The sequence below is a fragment of the Mustela nigripes genome, chromosome 1 (assembly GCF_022355385.1).
Source record: "Mustela nigripes isolate SB6536 chromosome 1, MUSNIG.SB6536, whole genome shotgun sequence".
NCBI classification, from domain to species: Eukaryota; Metazoa; Chordata; class Mammalia; order Carnivora; family Mustelidae; genus Mustela; species Mustela nigripes.
In genome coordinates this window covers 1,777,999-1,792,419 of record NC_081557.1, presented here as the reverse complement: position 1 = coordinate 1,792,419, position 14,421 = coordinate 1,777,999, and the positions used below count along the sequence as shown (strand labels likewise).

Here is a 14,421-nt window from a genome sequence, read left to right as displayed (position 1 = left end):
AGGCTCCACCCTGGACCCCCACAGCCCCCCCCCCCCAAGTACCCAGGCGAGGCCCCAGCGTCTCCCCCTAGCACGACATCACGCTGAGCCCAGATGATTCACCTCCTCCCGCCCTTCTTCCTGAGGATGTCCAGCTCTGCCTGCCTCGGGGCCTTTGCACCCACTGCTGTCCCCGCCGCTCCAACCTTCCTGGGCTCTCCTGAGTCTGCATCAGGACTTTGAGCCTTTGAGCACACAGCGCCTCCTGCCAGGGACCGTGCACAGCCACACTCGGCACCGCCTCAGCTCTGCGGGCCCTCTCGCCCGCTGGTAAGGAGCGAGTCCTGTCCCACCTGGCCTGCCCGAGGAGAACCAGCCCCCCAGCCCCCCAGAAAGCACTCTAACAGATACGGCCAGGTCTCCCACCTGGAGCCCTTTGTGGGGGTCAGTCGGCTGGGGCTTCAGCCTCCCAGGGACACCGGAGAATGATGATGGAGAGCGTGAGCGCCCATCTGCGGCTGGACCCCGCTCAGGCTCGGAGCGCACCTTCCATGGACCGGAAGGACAAGGGCCTCGTGCTCCTGAGCCTCACCCGAGAGCCCTCCAGTCCTGCTACCCAGCCAGCCCCATTCCTGGATCTCGGGGCATGGATGGGGCCAAGGAAGCACCCACGCAAAGGAGACACGGCGCCCACCCACAGCACCTCCACGGCCACACGGCCTGGGTGGAGCCCTCGGTGTTGCCATCGACAGGAGCCAGGGCCCTGGGCCACTGCTCACAGGGCCACCGGCGGCAGCACAGCCAGACATGGGAGCAGGGACTCGGGCGTCGGGCCTGGGACCCGCACTGAGTGCTTGTGCCCTCTCCTCCCGCAGCCTGGGGGTATAGCCCTCCCTCCCTGTCGGGCCCCGGGAAGCGCCACGGCCACATCCCACCTGCTAACCAGCAATCAGAGTCCCGGACCGTCCCCGCGTTGTCACCCGACAGGTGTTCCAGGCAGGGGTCCTAGGCGCGGGGGCCCCCACACTCCCTGGAGCCACGGGAGGGGACAAGGCACAGCCGGGCCACTCTGGAGGCTGAGCCCTTGGGGAGGGGTGGGGGCCCCGCCGCGTAGCACGGCTCTGCTCTGACCTCCCAGGCCTTGCTCCTCTGCCCCGCCCCTCCCACTGCCGTCTTAGCGACGTCTGTGAGGGAGCCGAGGGCCTCTTGCCTCCCGAAGCTGAGGGCAAAGGGGACGCCCGGAGGCATCCCAGGCTATCGGGACGGGCCTGTTCCTGCCAGGCTGCATCCCAGCCGGCCACTGGGTCCCCTCTCCGACAGCACACGGGGACCCCGCGGCAGCCCACCCCTGGCCATCACCATCCCTATGGGCTCAGCCACGAGACATAAGCAGTAGATCTCCAGGAGCGCATCAAGCGGGAGCACGGAGGCCCCGCAGGAGGGCGCCACGCACCCCAGCTCTGGGACGCCTTGGGTGGGCAGCCGGCCGCCCCGGGGGCCCATCCGCCCGGCGCCCAGGGCCTGGCTGTGCTCAGGAAGCACAGGGAGCCCAGACGTGGGGGGCACCGTCAGGAGGCAAGCAGCCCTCCTGGGCTCAGGCCCCGAGGCGAGGTCAGGAAGGGGGTCCTCACCCAAGCTCCCCGTCAGAGTTACAGGGAGACGCCTGCACACATAGAGGCTCTGGGCCTGGGGTGGCTGCCAGCCAGGACTGGGCCCTGCTTGGGGAGCCCCTCCCGGGGCGGCTGCAGGGTACTCTCCTTGGAGGGTCAGGGGATGGGTAGTGCACGGCCGTGGGGGTTCTTCCCCAGCCCGGCTGTACCCTGAAAGCTCCAGAGGTCATCAGGCATTTTAACACATGCTGCTAGTTTCAAAAAGAATCATGCACCCATGGGGCCCCTGGGGGGACTCAGTCCGTGAAGCCTCTGCCTTCGGCTCAGGTCATGACCTCGGGGTCCTGGGATCGAGCCCCGCATCGGGCTCTCTGCTCCACGGGAAGCCGGCTTCCCCCCATCTCTGCCTGCCTCTCTGCCTGCTTGTGATCTCTCTCTCACTCCTTCAAATAGGGAACATTTTTTTAAAAAGAACCATTCAACCAAGCGTGCATCTGTCCTGTCCTGGTGTCCTGTCCTGGTGGGCCTCGGAGCCTCCGAGATGCTGACACACAGCCTCTGCCTCGGGGTAGGGGGTGGGGGGGGGGCCCCCGGCCTGGGGTGCCCGACAGCCCCCTCTGGTCTCTGCAGGGCAGAGACCCCAGCCCTGGGGAAGGAGGGGCCCGGCCCATTTTCTGGGTCAGGACATGGGAGCCTGGCTGGGGGGGACAAGGAACGCCAAACCCCAGAGGCCATGCTGGCCCCCAGCGCGGTGGCAGCTCCGTGCTGCAAGGGACAATGGCCTGCTTGTGCCGCTGGCCGGGGGCTGGGGCCACGAGCGCCAGCCGGAGGGACGTCCTGAATGTTATCGGTCATCACCGCGGCGCCTGCAGCGGCCAGGTGCGCTGGGAACGGGAAAGAATGCGGGAGGTGCGCCAGGGCCCGGGGCCAAGACAGCAGGGGGCACTCCAGGCCGCGGGGGCCACATCCCGCCCCTGTGCCCCCGGGAGGGCCGTCGGGAAACTTGTCTCCAGCGGCCGGGAGGCAGCTGTCCACCCCAGACGCTTCCCGGTGACGTCAGCGATCCTTCACGCGAAGCCCGCACACAGAAAGCACGGGTTGCTCCCGGGGCCCCGGGCCCCCAGGTTACCCCAGGGCGTAAGCTGAAATTCCAGGGCGCTGAAAGGCGCTCACAGAGGATGGGCACATGCTGGGCCTGGAGGCTTGATTTAGCGGGTGCGTGAGGACAATGTGAGCCCCGTCGGCCCAGGAAGAGCTCATGTGTGAGAGGGAACTAGATGCAGATGGACAAGTCCTACGGGACCCACTCACACGGGGTTCCTGGAGTCCCCAGATTCACAGGGACAGAGAGTGGACGGTGGTCACCAGGGTTGGGGGAGGGATGGGGGTCGGTGTTTCACGAGGGGTGGCGCTTCCGTTTGGGAAGGTGGACAGCTCTGGGGACGAGCACTGCGGACGGCCACATAACGCTGTGAACGTACGCTTGCCGTGGCCACGATGGTCAATTTTATGTGTATTTTACCACGACTGTAAACTTCTCAGAAGTAAAGGCGTTTGTGGCCCTGGTGGACGGCGGCGGCTGTAGGGGGCCAGAGTGAGGCTCGGAGTCCTGCCCGTCTGCGACAGGACCTTCACCAGCCCAGAAACAAGAGGCTTGTCACAATGACCTTGAGCCCAATGTTGGACAGGGTCCTGAACGTGGGATTCAACAGATTAGGTGCTGATGTCCAACCCCAGCCGTATGGGGGGGGGGGGGCTTCTCCCGGTACAAAAGTTGCCCCAAAGGAAGGTTCCAAAGGACAACCCCCAACAAACAAAGGGCAAGCGGCCCTGCCCCAGGGTCGTGACACTCCCTGGACACCGGACTCCCACAGGGGGTGGCCTCAGGTCCTGTGGGGCTGTCCCCAGGGAAGGGAACAACCCTGCCCAGCAGGGACGCCAAGGTTCTCTTGCTGGCCCAGCCCGTGCCTGGTGGTGCTTCCTGTAAGCCCCGTGCAGCAGGGGCCCCACACCCCAAGTGAGGCTGGGGAGTCTGGGGTGAGGTGCCCTGCCTTCTCCAGGGGTTCTGGGCCGTGCCGCTGGCCCTCCATCCTGGGCAGCCCTGGAGTATAGAGCAAGGTCACAGCCCCTGATGGGGTCCCTGAGGCCCTGAGCCAGCAGGAGTCTGTCCAGGTCACGGGCGCAGTGAGCCCAAGCTGCCATCCCGGGATGCCCCCCCAGGCCTGGCTCCAGGCCGAGACTGAACCTCCCCCGTGGCCTTGGCACTCGGTGCCATGGTCCCCCAGGCAGGAATACCACGCTGTACATGGACCTCACCGAGTCATGGGCAGGGGGTCACCCTGGGCGGGGAGGGCTGGGGCCCCAGGGGTCCCTGGGCTGGTGGCCTCCCTGCCCTGTCTCTGCCTCCACAGTCACATGCCCGTCTCTTACGCCTCGTAAGGGCCTCGCTATATGCAGGGCCCCTGGGATCTAGGATCACCTCTGCCCCTCAAGATGCTGGGGCCAGCCCCACCTGCACAGATGCTGTCGCCGTACAAGGTCCCGTTCTCAGGCTCCAGGGACCCGGACATGTGGGGCCACGCCGGGCCCCGCACCACGCGCACTGGCTGGTTGACTACGCCACGTGATAGGATGATCCTCACGGACGCGTCCGTGAATTTCTGAAGCCAGTGTTAGGAGTCGGGTCAAAGTGAAGGTGTCAGTCTTTAACACGTAACGCAAGATACGTCCCGTGGTTCCTTTCATGTTTCCCTTTCTCGTTACTGAAATTCGTACCAGACCCCCCTCCAGATGAGGTCACGGTCGCTGGGGTCAGGACGTGCACGCGTCTCCTCGAGGTCCCCGTTCTGCACACTGCACCATCCAGGCCCCATCATGGGGGGGACAAGCGGGGGAGACAGAGGACACCCCCCTGGCGAGCCCCGGCCGTCTCCCCTCTGCCCGCCGGCCGCCCCCCCCAACATCCTCCGCCCTCCAGACACCGCCGGGCCCGACCCCCGACCCCCTGCTGCCGCCTCCCCTACAGACAAGGGGGCGCCCAGGCAGGGCCCCACCTGCCGGGGTCCCTCTGAAGGCACACTTCGCCGGACGACTGACTGAAGGCACATTTTGGTTCAATCAGGACTCAGTGAATGGAATTCTCAGGGCCACCTCCCCATGCAGGCCTCCAGAGTGTCTCAAGAGGGGGGATCCTTGTGCTCTGCTCTTCCCCTCCTCACCCCACCTCCACGGGCCCAGCCAGGACCTGACAGGGCCTTCCAACGGCGCGGGCACAGCCCTGAGGCAGCTCCCCACACGCACGCACCCCAGGCGGGGAGCCAACAGCCCAGGCAGAAAAGGGCCTGGGGGCAGGGGGGCTCCCCAGCAATGGAGGGTGTTCTTGATGGCAGCAGTGCGGGCAGGAGGCACTGGGGAGGGCTCTGAGGGTGTGGTCCCCAGGAGGTGGCCCCAGGGGACACTGTGCCAGCTTGGGCTGCAGCCCCAGCCCCCAGCCCTCGCAGAGCCCGACGTGAAGGCTCAGCGAGGCCCCAGCCCAGCGCGGACACGGCAGGGTCCACGCACACCGTCTCCTCCAGGCCTCTCCCCGGAGCACCGGACGGCTGAGCACACACGGGCTCCTGCTCTCCTGGGAAGGCCCAGGAAAGCTCCCCCACAGCCGAGCACCACAAAGACAGACACCCGGTCCCTTCGGGACAAACGGACCAAGGGCGGCTGCTCACCCCAACGGCCACCCTCGCACACACCCTAGGCCACAAGGCGCAGGGACAGGGGTTCCCCAGTGGGAGGCACTTCGGCCGATGGCCCAGCTCCGCCGTGCAGCCCCGGACCCCGGCTGCGATAGGTCTGTGTGGCCCCCGCGGCTGCACTAATGACCCCCAACGCCCGGGGTCTCCTCCTGCTGCACATTCTCGTCACACAGAGCCCCAGTTTGTGCGGGGGGACAGGGACATCCCCACGGCCACCCAAAGACTCAGGCCAGCTGGGGGCAGCCTGGGGCAGGGACGTCAGCAGAGAGCTTGACGTGCCACCCCACCTTTTGTGGGGCACCAGAGGGCTGCTGAGGGGGGGCCTCCCTGGTTAGGACACTGGCAGCTGTGGCCCATCGTCCGGCTGTGGGTGACTGACCCGGGAGCATCCAGCCACGTGCTGGCCCCTCTACCCACCTGTGGAGCCGAGACCCACATCCTCTCTCCCGTGGAGCCCCAAGGCAGCCCCCTAAGTCCCAGCGGGCCTGAGGCCCCGGCACGGCGGGAGGGAAGCCCGCTTCCTCCTGTCCACTCCAGGCTTCACGAGAAGCCTGGGAAGCGAGCCTGCGCCTCGTCACAGGGGGAGGGGGGCAGCTCGGAGACAGCAGGTCGTTGCCCGGAGTCACACGGCACCACGCGGCCAGCCGAGAATGGGACACCAGCACCGGCTTCCTCCAACCACACTGCACACCCCCAGGAAAACAGCAGCCCAGGGCTCCTGGCGGCAGGGGCTCCGAGCTTTCCTCGGTGCCCCTGCCAGGAGCTGCGTCTGGCCTGGCAGAGGGAGGACAGGCCCCAGACAGGCTCGGCCCAGTGGCCAGGAGGCTCAGCCCCGGGAGGCACGCAGGCACGGGGTCACCTGCAGGACAGGCAGCCGGTCCAGGCCCAGGGCTCCCGGGGTGGCCTGGCCTCCAGCGCGGCGCCCACCCTGAGCCCGAAGCCTGGCTGCCCTGCGATGAGTCACCTCCTCGTGTGTCCGCAGAAGGTGCCGGAAGAACGAACTCAAGTGACCGTGTGCACAGGCCCATCCACGCCTGTGCCCAGGGGCACGCTCGTCCCTCTCCCTGGGGAGACGTCCGGGCGTGGACTCGCCTGCAGCTGCGCTCTGCTCCCCGCTCCCTGTGTCTCGGGGGGTGCCTCGGCCTGGAAACAGCGGGGCCCTGCAGCCTTACCGGGGGCCAGACTGCCCCCTCCTCCCACAGGGGGCCGAGCGCGGAGGACAGCAGCAGCAGAGCCAGCATGTGGGGGGCCCTGCGGCCTTCCTGACCCCAGGGCCACACACAGGACTCCCAGGACCCCTCAGCCAGGGCCCGAGAGAGCACAGGGTGGGGCAGAAGGAGCCCCCAGAGCTGCGGGCAGCCAGGTCACCACGACCCCACCTCTGCCAGGAGGACATGGGGTCTGTGGCTCATTCCTGCTGGGGGAAGGCCCTCCTGCGTCCAGCCCAAGTCCTTCCTGCTACAGTTTCATTTCCAGCTGGAGAAAACCTCCAGTCCCACCGTGGAGGCTTCGGCCCCATTCCAGGGGACATGAGGGGTCCCTGAAACAGAGCCGCGTGTGACCTGAGCCTCACTGTCCCCCCGGGAAGGGTGCCTCACAGCCTGCCTGGACTCAATCCTGGGCTGTCTCCGTTGTGGCCATGATCAGAGTGGCCTGCACCAGTGTCCCCTCAGCTATGGAGCCGGGACCACGGGGCTTCTGTGGGGTGCTGCCCAGCCCCACAACTGAATTCAGGACCACCAGCAAGGCCCTGCAGGGGAAAGAGGCTTCCCCGTGTATCCCCAAGGGGCTTGGCACCACCCTTGTCTCAGCAGCTGGCCCCGGTGTGCCCTCCCCGTGGGCCCAGGGCCACCACCGGACTTGAGATGGGCAGGTGGAAGCTTCCAGCTGGCCTCGTTCTCCCCTGGAGCCCCTCGCTCTGAGGCTGCCCTCGGGAGGGGTGATCAGGGAGGGCTTCTCAGAGGCAGGGGCCTGCTCCAGGCACAGCAGAGGCGAGAACGTGGCCCACAGGGAGACGGTAAGGCATTCACGGAGGAGGTGGCGTGAAGAGGCAGGGAAGCAGGCGCCCAGACTCAGGGTGCCAGAGAAGGCCCCCCAGGATCCCTGGTCTCTTCCAACACAGACGCCCGTGGATCCCTAAACCGGACCAGGAGCCTCAGGCTGGCGGCTCCTAGGCTACACCCCAGGGAGGGGCTCCCGGACCCCCAGGGTTCTGCGGCTCCTCCAAGGGGCTGCTCAGCCCTGTGAGGGAGGGTAGTGTCGGCACCCATATTGCCAATTCCAGCTGAAACGGCTGTCCCAGCCTTGGAAGGGCTCTCGTGTCCCGCCTTCCTGGGCCGAGGTCCCTCATCTGATGCTTGGACACCAGGGGGTCCAGCGGGGACCCACCAGCGGGGAATGGCAGCCTGTGGTCCCTGGGCAGAGGGACAGCGGTGAGAGCCGGGGTTCCCGGGCCCCCGACAGACACAGCAGGTTAGGTATTCCGATGTCCATCTCACAGGCGGGGAAACAGAGGCTTAGAAACGCCAAGCCCAGGGTCCCCCCAAGGAAGGAGAAAGGCCAGCGTGGGGCGGGCAGCACCACCCTCGCTCTGGGGCCGTGCCTCGCCTCCGAGCTGCGACTGTGCTGAGCACGGGGTCTGGCAGAGCAGGCCGGTGGGGCCCTGCTTCTCTAGAAACCGAGCCTCAGAGAGGGTAGGCGGGCCCAGGCCACACAGCAGTCAGCTCACCGGGAGCGGCTCATGGCTGCTCTCACAGACAGGAGCTGGGGACACCACGTGCCAGGGACAGTCCAGCTCACGGGTCCAGATGGCCCAAGACACCCCACTCTGTGCTCAGCCTCCAGCCTCCGTGGCTCCCCAGCCGGGACCCCAGACTCCACAGCCGCTCACCCGTGAAGTCGATCCTCAGGCCCAAGACCCACAGCCACCCGACCCACAGAGGCAGCTGAGGACGCAGCTGTCGGGCCAAGCCTCGCGGCCTCTACCCGGACGGCCCCCAAGCTGTTGACCCGCTGGTTGAAGGCGGAGGCATCTCTGGGGGCTGGAAAACACAGGCCAGCAGCCCCCAGCCCGAGACAGGGCCCACCCAACCCCTGGACCGACCCATCCAACCGCTCGCAGCCAGAGGTGGTTAGCTCCCCGTCGAGGCGGCCCACCCAGCAGACGCGGGACGCCCCCCGGCCTCAGCTCACACCCCACCCACTCTGGGGGTGGCCCCTGGCCTCTCTCCCAGCCCCTGGTCCCCATTGTCCCAGCAGGCTGGCATCCGGGGAGGTGCGGAGGCAGATGCCAGGCCTGGCACCATGGAGGGCCCAGGTGACCAGTGTTCCCTGGATTCCTCCTGCCACAGGAGGCCCAGAAGGAGCCGCCCAGGGCTCAGGCTCCCTGAACAAGAGGCTGGCTTCCGGGAACCCACAGACGGCCCAGAGTGGGCAGGGGCTGGCTTCATGGCATTCCAGGGAGACGACCCCCAGTGAGTGGGGTGAGGGCCCCAGAGCCCGGCCACGGTCTCCGTCCTGAGCAGGACACCCCCCTCCCCTCAAGGCCCCCAGGAGGCAGGGCCAAGGGTGGACTGGCCGCTTGCCCGGGGCCAGGGCCTGTCTCCTGCACCTGCAGAGCCGGAAAGTCCCAGCATCTACTCCCCAGCACTCTGGCCCAGGAAAGCCTCTGCTGCCAAAACAAGAACGCAGTGACGGGACAGCCCGCAGGGAGCGGGACGCGCCACCCACACAGCCCCGGGCGCCTCCTGAATAGGCCCCTCACCTGGGCCTCGCAGCTGGCTCTGCCCGTCACAGGGAGGCTCGGGACTGCCGGGCACGGCGCCTCGCTGGCCTCCCGCTGCGGTGTGTGTGACACCGGGGAGGAACGAGCTGGCCCCTGAGGGCCCCCAAGAACCCCAGCATGGCCCAGGCCCAAGGGGGTAGCACCCCAACTCCAGGCCCCGAGAGACTAGCTGGGCAAGGAAGCCTCCAGGTGGGGAGTGAGGCAGGGTGTCGGTATGAGAGGACACAAAGACCCTGGTGGCAGGAGACAGACATGCCCCACCTCCACCACGAGGCCCTCTCTGCTGCTGACCCTCTAACGCAGCACAAGCCCCGCCCCCGTGCTGCCGACCCCTGTACCCCCCAGGCCGTGTGCCCCGCCAGCATCTCCACCCCAGGCCAGGCCACGGTGGGTATGGTCAGTTGCCAAGGTCTGCAGGGTCCCCTGACCCAGGGACCCAGCCCGGAGCCCCCCCACACTCCCCCGCGCAGAAGCCCCAGCCCGCCACTTGGAGGACAGTGTCCGTGCTGCGTCCACATGCGGCGTGCAGCTAAGAAAGCCATTCCCCCCCGCTGCAGCCTCAGCTGGGCTCTCAGACTACACCCGCGGGGGACACATGTGCGCCCTGACACCCAAGCCCCGCCCCCAGACTTGGCCCTGCAGGGGCTGGTGGCTCCGAGCCATCAGGCACAGTGGGAGCAGGGGGTGGCTCGGCCCGACAGCACCTCCAGCCCCTCGGCTGGACACATGTGTGCTCCGGCAGGTCCTCGGAGCAGGGGCCCCGAGTGGGCATGGTGGGGGGTAGGGGGAGTCCTGGGTGAGGACATGTGTCATCAGAGCCACGCGGGACTCAGCCACCGGGGGACAGGCGTCGGGCACGTGGCGGGCACCGCCTGTGGGCGCTTCCCATCAGCACCCTGGACAAGACGAGGTCGCCTGCCCGGCCGGACTCCGGAGAGGCCGTTTCCTCTTTCTCGGGCTGGCCTGCCACAGACGCGCCCCTTCCTCTGTGCTGCTTCCTCCCGCCGCGCCCGCGCCGGGAACACCGGCTCCCTGTGTCCGCGGAAGGGGCCCAGGCGGATGGGGCCCGTGGCCGCTCAGGGGTTGCCGTGCCCCCGCCCCCCCCACCCGGGGTGCAGGCTCCCCACTGGGTCCTGCCTTCAGCGAGAGCTGCTCTCGGGGACCAGCAGGCAAGGAGGAAGTGGCCAGCTGGGCGGCGGGACAGGCCTGGGGCCTCCATGTTCCTCTCTCCACCCCAGGCATGCGTTACTCAACGCCGGATGCCATGAGTGGTTTTATTTTCGTGTCAGCATCCTCGACCCCTGGACGGTGGCCCAGCAGGCCAAGGGGAGGCAAGAACCACGCTCCCTCCCCCACTACCAGCCACCGGTCATGGCGGTAAAGTCGCCTGGAGTCACCAGGACTTGGCTGAACTGGGTCCCATGCACACAGGGGCTGACCACCAGGTCAGAGGACACTGGGGCCTGCGAGGCCTCCCTGGTCCCATTCCGTGTCGTGTGGCACCCCCAGGACGCCCTCTGGTCGCTCCCCAGGTGCTCAGAACCACACGCATGCTTCTCGCCCACCTGTAAGGCCCAGCGTGGTTCCCCCCGACCCGACCCCCAGGTGGAAAGCTCCTGTGGTGAGCCAGGCACCACGTCGGCTTCCATGAGTCAGGCCGACTTGGGGAAAGAGAGACAACAAATCAGAAAACAAATCTCACGGGGTGAAGTGACAGCTGCCCCGGGGAAACAGAGGGGCCGTCCCAGCGAGCGGCAGGGCAGGGGGGCCGCTCTGGGAGGTAGGCACGAGCAGCTCAGCTGGGGGATGGATATTGCAGGCAGGAAACAGTTATGCAAAGGGCCTGTGGTAGGGTTTGGAAGGCCTGAGGCCACGGTGGCAGGACCAGGGTGGAGGACCAGGGGCGCAGCCGGCAACAAGGTCAGAGGAAGGCCCTGCTCGGGGGCAGAAGAGGCATCCAGGTGCCCCAGGCCTCCCAGGTTGCGTGGACACAGGCTCTGGCCGGCATCTGCTGTTTACCCTCTGAGCACCCGGCCCGGGCCCCACAGACCCCAAGTGGAGGAGGGTGACCAGTGGTATGCTGCTTTCTTGTGCACCGCCCAGAGGCAGAAGGGAAACCCGGAGCATTTGCACACCGGGAAGGAGAGTCGGCGCCAGGACAGATCCAATCCGAGAGGGACGGGCAGCGGGCGCTCCTGGCTATCACCGGTCACTTCGGTGGGCATCTCCCTGTTGGCCCGAGAACCCTCTTTGTCTTCTCCAGCCAGGGACCCTCTCCCAGTCCGGCCCAGAGAGCCCGTGGCCGACGAGGGAACAAAGCAGAGGAAAGGAAGAGCCAGGACGTGGGGTCGGAAGCACCAGCAACAGGCCTGCACCCCGAGGCAGCCGCCAGGAGCACGGCCAGCTTCCTGCCTGCCGCCCAGAACAGCCCACGCGTCCTCTGAGCCGCCGGCCCGGACCCCAGCCCGCCCACTGCCCTGCCTTCCCCCGCCTCTGCCCAAGGCTGACGAGCGTCCCGCACGCGGCTTTGACCAGCCCTCCGGAGGCCAGTCCCTCCTCGGAGCAGCGAGCCCCTGCGGGCCCTGGACCGGGGCACGGGTTTGCCAGGCGTGGGGGTCCTGGAGCAGAGATGCTGAGCTACAGCACAGGGGACACAATCGCGAAGCCATGGTCCCATCGGCCCTGCCCCGAAGCCACCCTGCAGAGACAAAAATGCTCTCTCTCAGGAAACAGAAAGCGGAGCGTTGCACATACGGCTCCATCCCAACGCACGGCGCACCCCGCACTCCCCATCGCACAGACATAGCTTACCCCAGGGGTTCCCAATATAGGGCAGATGTTACCGTGATGTAGAAGCCTCGATTCCACCCTGAGCAACGCTTCCTCCAGGAAGCCTTCCTGGGATGCTCAGGCGAGTGCCTCAAACAAACCATGGACACTTGCCCAGTGCTGTAGGCCTCCCTCCTCTGATGTCCCCTCTGCTGCGGCTTTGTTTTCCTGGCTTATGAGACTCTGCCTGAGGGACCCCCAACCCCAATCCAGCGCCCACTGGGGCAGGGATGGAGTTTGCAGGCCTGGCCTGGCCCCCACGCCCTGGGGTACACTGTTGTGAGCCAAGATGAAAGTAGCTCCCGCCTGTCCCTCCCACTGGTGAGCTCCTGGCGTGGAAGCTGGGGCAGCCACTGCGTCATCACGGCTACGGGGCACTGCGTGGAGAGGGGGAGAAGACAGAACTCAGGCCGCGTCCCCCACACCCTTCACGCCACGAAGTCCCCTCAGTCCACAGTCCCTGAGGCCGGTGCTGGGGCCCCGATACAGAGCCAGGTGAGAGCCCCCTGTGGGCATCACCCCCCCATGCCCCCCAGTGACGCCCAGGACACTTGTGTCAGGATCCACAGCCGTCCTGGTGCTTTGGGTGCGGCATTGGAGCAGCTCCTGGGGTGCAGCCGGGCCTCCAGAGGTCCCCCGTTCCGAAACCCGTCAGGACCTTCTGACATGCCGCCCTGTTTTCCTGCGCCCATTCGCCTTGGTGCCAGGACACCTGCCCTCCTGGGCTCCTCCTTCCTCACCGTCCCCCGGCGCTCATCTGGCCCCAGACTCTGCTCCCACGCCCCCTGTAGAGACCCATGAGCCCAGCCAGGCCATCCCTCGAGCCCCCAGCGGGAACCCCCTGCACCAGGGACACACCCCACAATGGGCGCCCTGCCCCCCTCTGACCCCAGCCCCTTCCCTGCCTCAGAAGCAGACACCAATGCCCAGATGCTGAGAAAGCACCTTAGGGTGCTTAGGGTCGTGCCCCCACCGTGCCCTCTTCCCGAGAGCACAGCTGTCTTCAGCGGCAGACCCTCACCTCTCACCCCCATCCCAACCAGAGAGCGAGCTGTCCCCAGCCCCTGCCGCAGCAGCCTCCTGGGCTCCCTGCCTCCGCTGTTCCCAGAGGCCAGAGGGCTGCTGAGTGGGCTGGACGGCTAAGGAAGGGACCCTGGACAGCCCCCAGAAATAGGTGACCTCAGAGTGCACAGGCTGAACTCCACGTGGACGCAGGCAGGATGCAGATGGCCGAGCCCCATCTTCTAGAAGCGAGCACGGAGAACAGTCCTCACACCGTGGTGTGGGGCCAGGGCTCTCCGGCGCCACTCACGACACGGAGGCAACAGAACTCAAGACTGACAAACCCGAACGTGTCTTCACACCAAAAAGCACCCGAGACAGCGTCAGAAGACAAAACACCGACTGAGAGAAGACATTCACGACACTGACCGTGGCCAAAGGACGGACGTCCCCAGACATAAATGACTTGAAAATGAAGGGACCAAGGACCAAAGCCTCCACAGAAAAATTCGGAAAAGACTCAAACAAACAACTTGCAGACACACACACGCACACATGACCTCTGGGCCTGTGAAAACTGCCGAAAGGCGTCGGTATAACTAGTGGTTCAGACGAAAACAAGGCTGTCCGGCTGGCAACAGCAAGATTGCGATGACACGAGGTGGGGGCCGGGCGCTGCGGGAAGGTGGTGAGACCTAGGGCCGGCGGCGCACGTAGTGGGGGCCTCTTGCCGGGAAATCTGGTCCTAATGACCCCCCACCAGGCGCTTCTGTTTCTGGAAACTCCCCAAAATGCCTCCAACCCCATGAAAATGCAAACGCACGAGGCAAGTCACTGAACATCGTATCTGCGATGGCAAAATCCTGGAAATGACTTAGTGCCCCCAAGTGAACCCTGGCTAGTGACGCAGGGGGGCCTCCCGGCGGCCGTGGGGAAGAACGGAGGAGACACAGAGGAACTGAAACACGTGGTCTCCAGGGTGGACGGTCCCCGAGGAAAGCAAGTCCAAGCAGGTGCCCACGGCCCCCCCAGCCAGCGGCGCCGGGAAGTCCGGGTCTCCGTGCTGGAGCCTCGCCTCGCGCCCCACGTGAAAAGGAACTTGGAATGGATCAGAGGCCTGCAGCCGAGACCCCCAAATGGGAAACCCCTAGAGGAAGGCAGCAGGGAAAGCTTCACGATGCTGGACTTGGAAGGGTTTCCGGGCTCCGACAGCCAGAGCGGGGGGGAACACACGCGGAAGCAAGCCCGTCGGACCTCATGGGAACAAGACCTTGTATGAAGCGAAAGACCCCACCGGGAAAGGGGAAAGGCACCCCGCAGCACGGAAGAGAGAGCTCATGCCAGTGACCAACGGCAGCACCGCCTCATTTCTAAAGCGGCAAGACCCACCTTGTGCGGCCTGCAAGGGACGCGCTCTGCCCGCGGGGACGCGCTCTGCCCGCGGGGACGCGCTCTGCCCGCGGGGACGCGC

The 14,421-nt window shown here is 66.5% G+C and overlaps 1 protein-coding gene across 9 annotated transcripts in view; it reads right to left on the bottom strand.

Annotated features, from left to right (window-relative positions):
• KCNQ1 (potassium voltage-gated channel subfamily Q member 1) overlaps nt 1-14,421 on the bottom strand; it is a 308,960-nt gene that overhangs the window by 262,146 nt on the left and 32,393 nt on the right. The window lies entirely within an intron of this gene.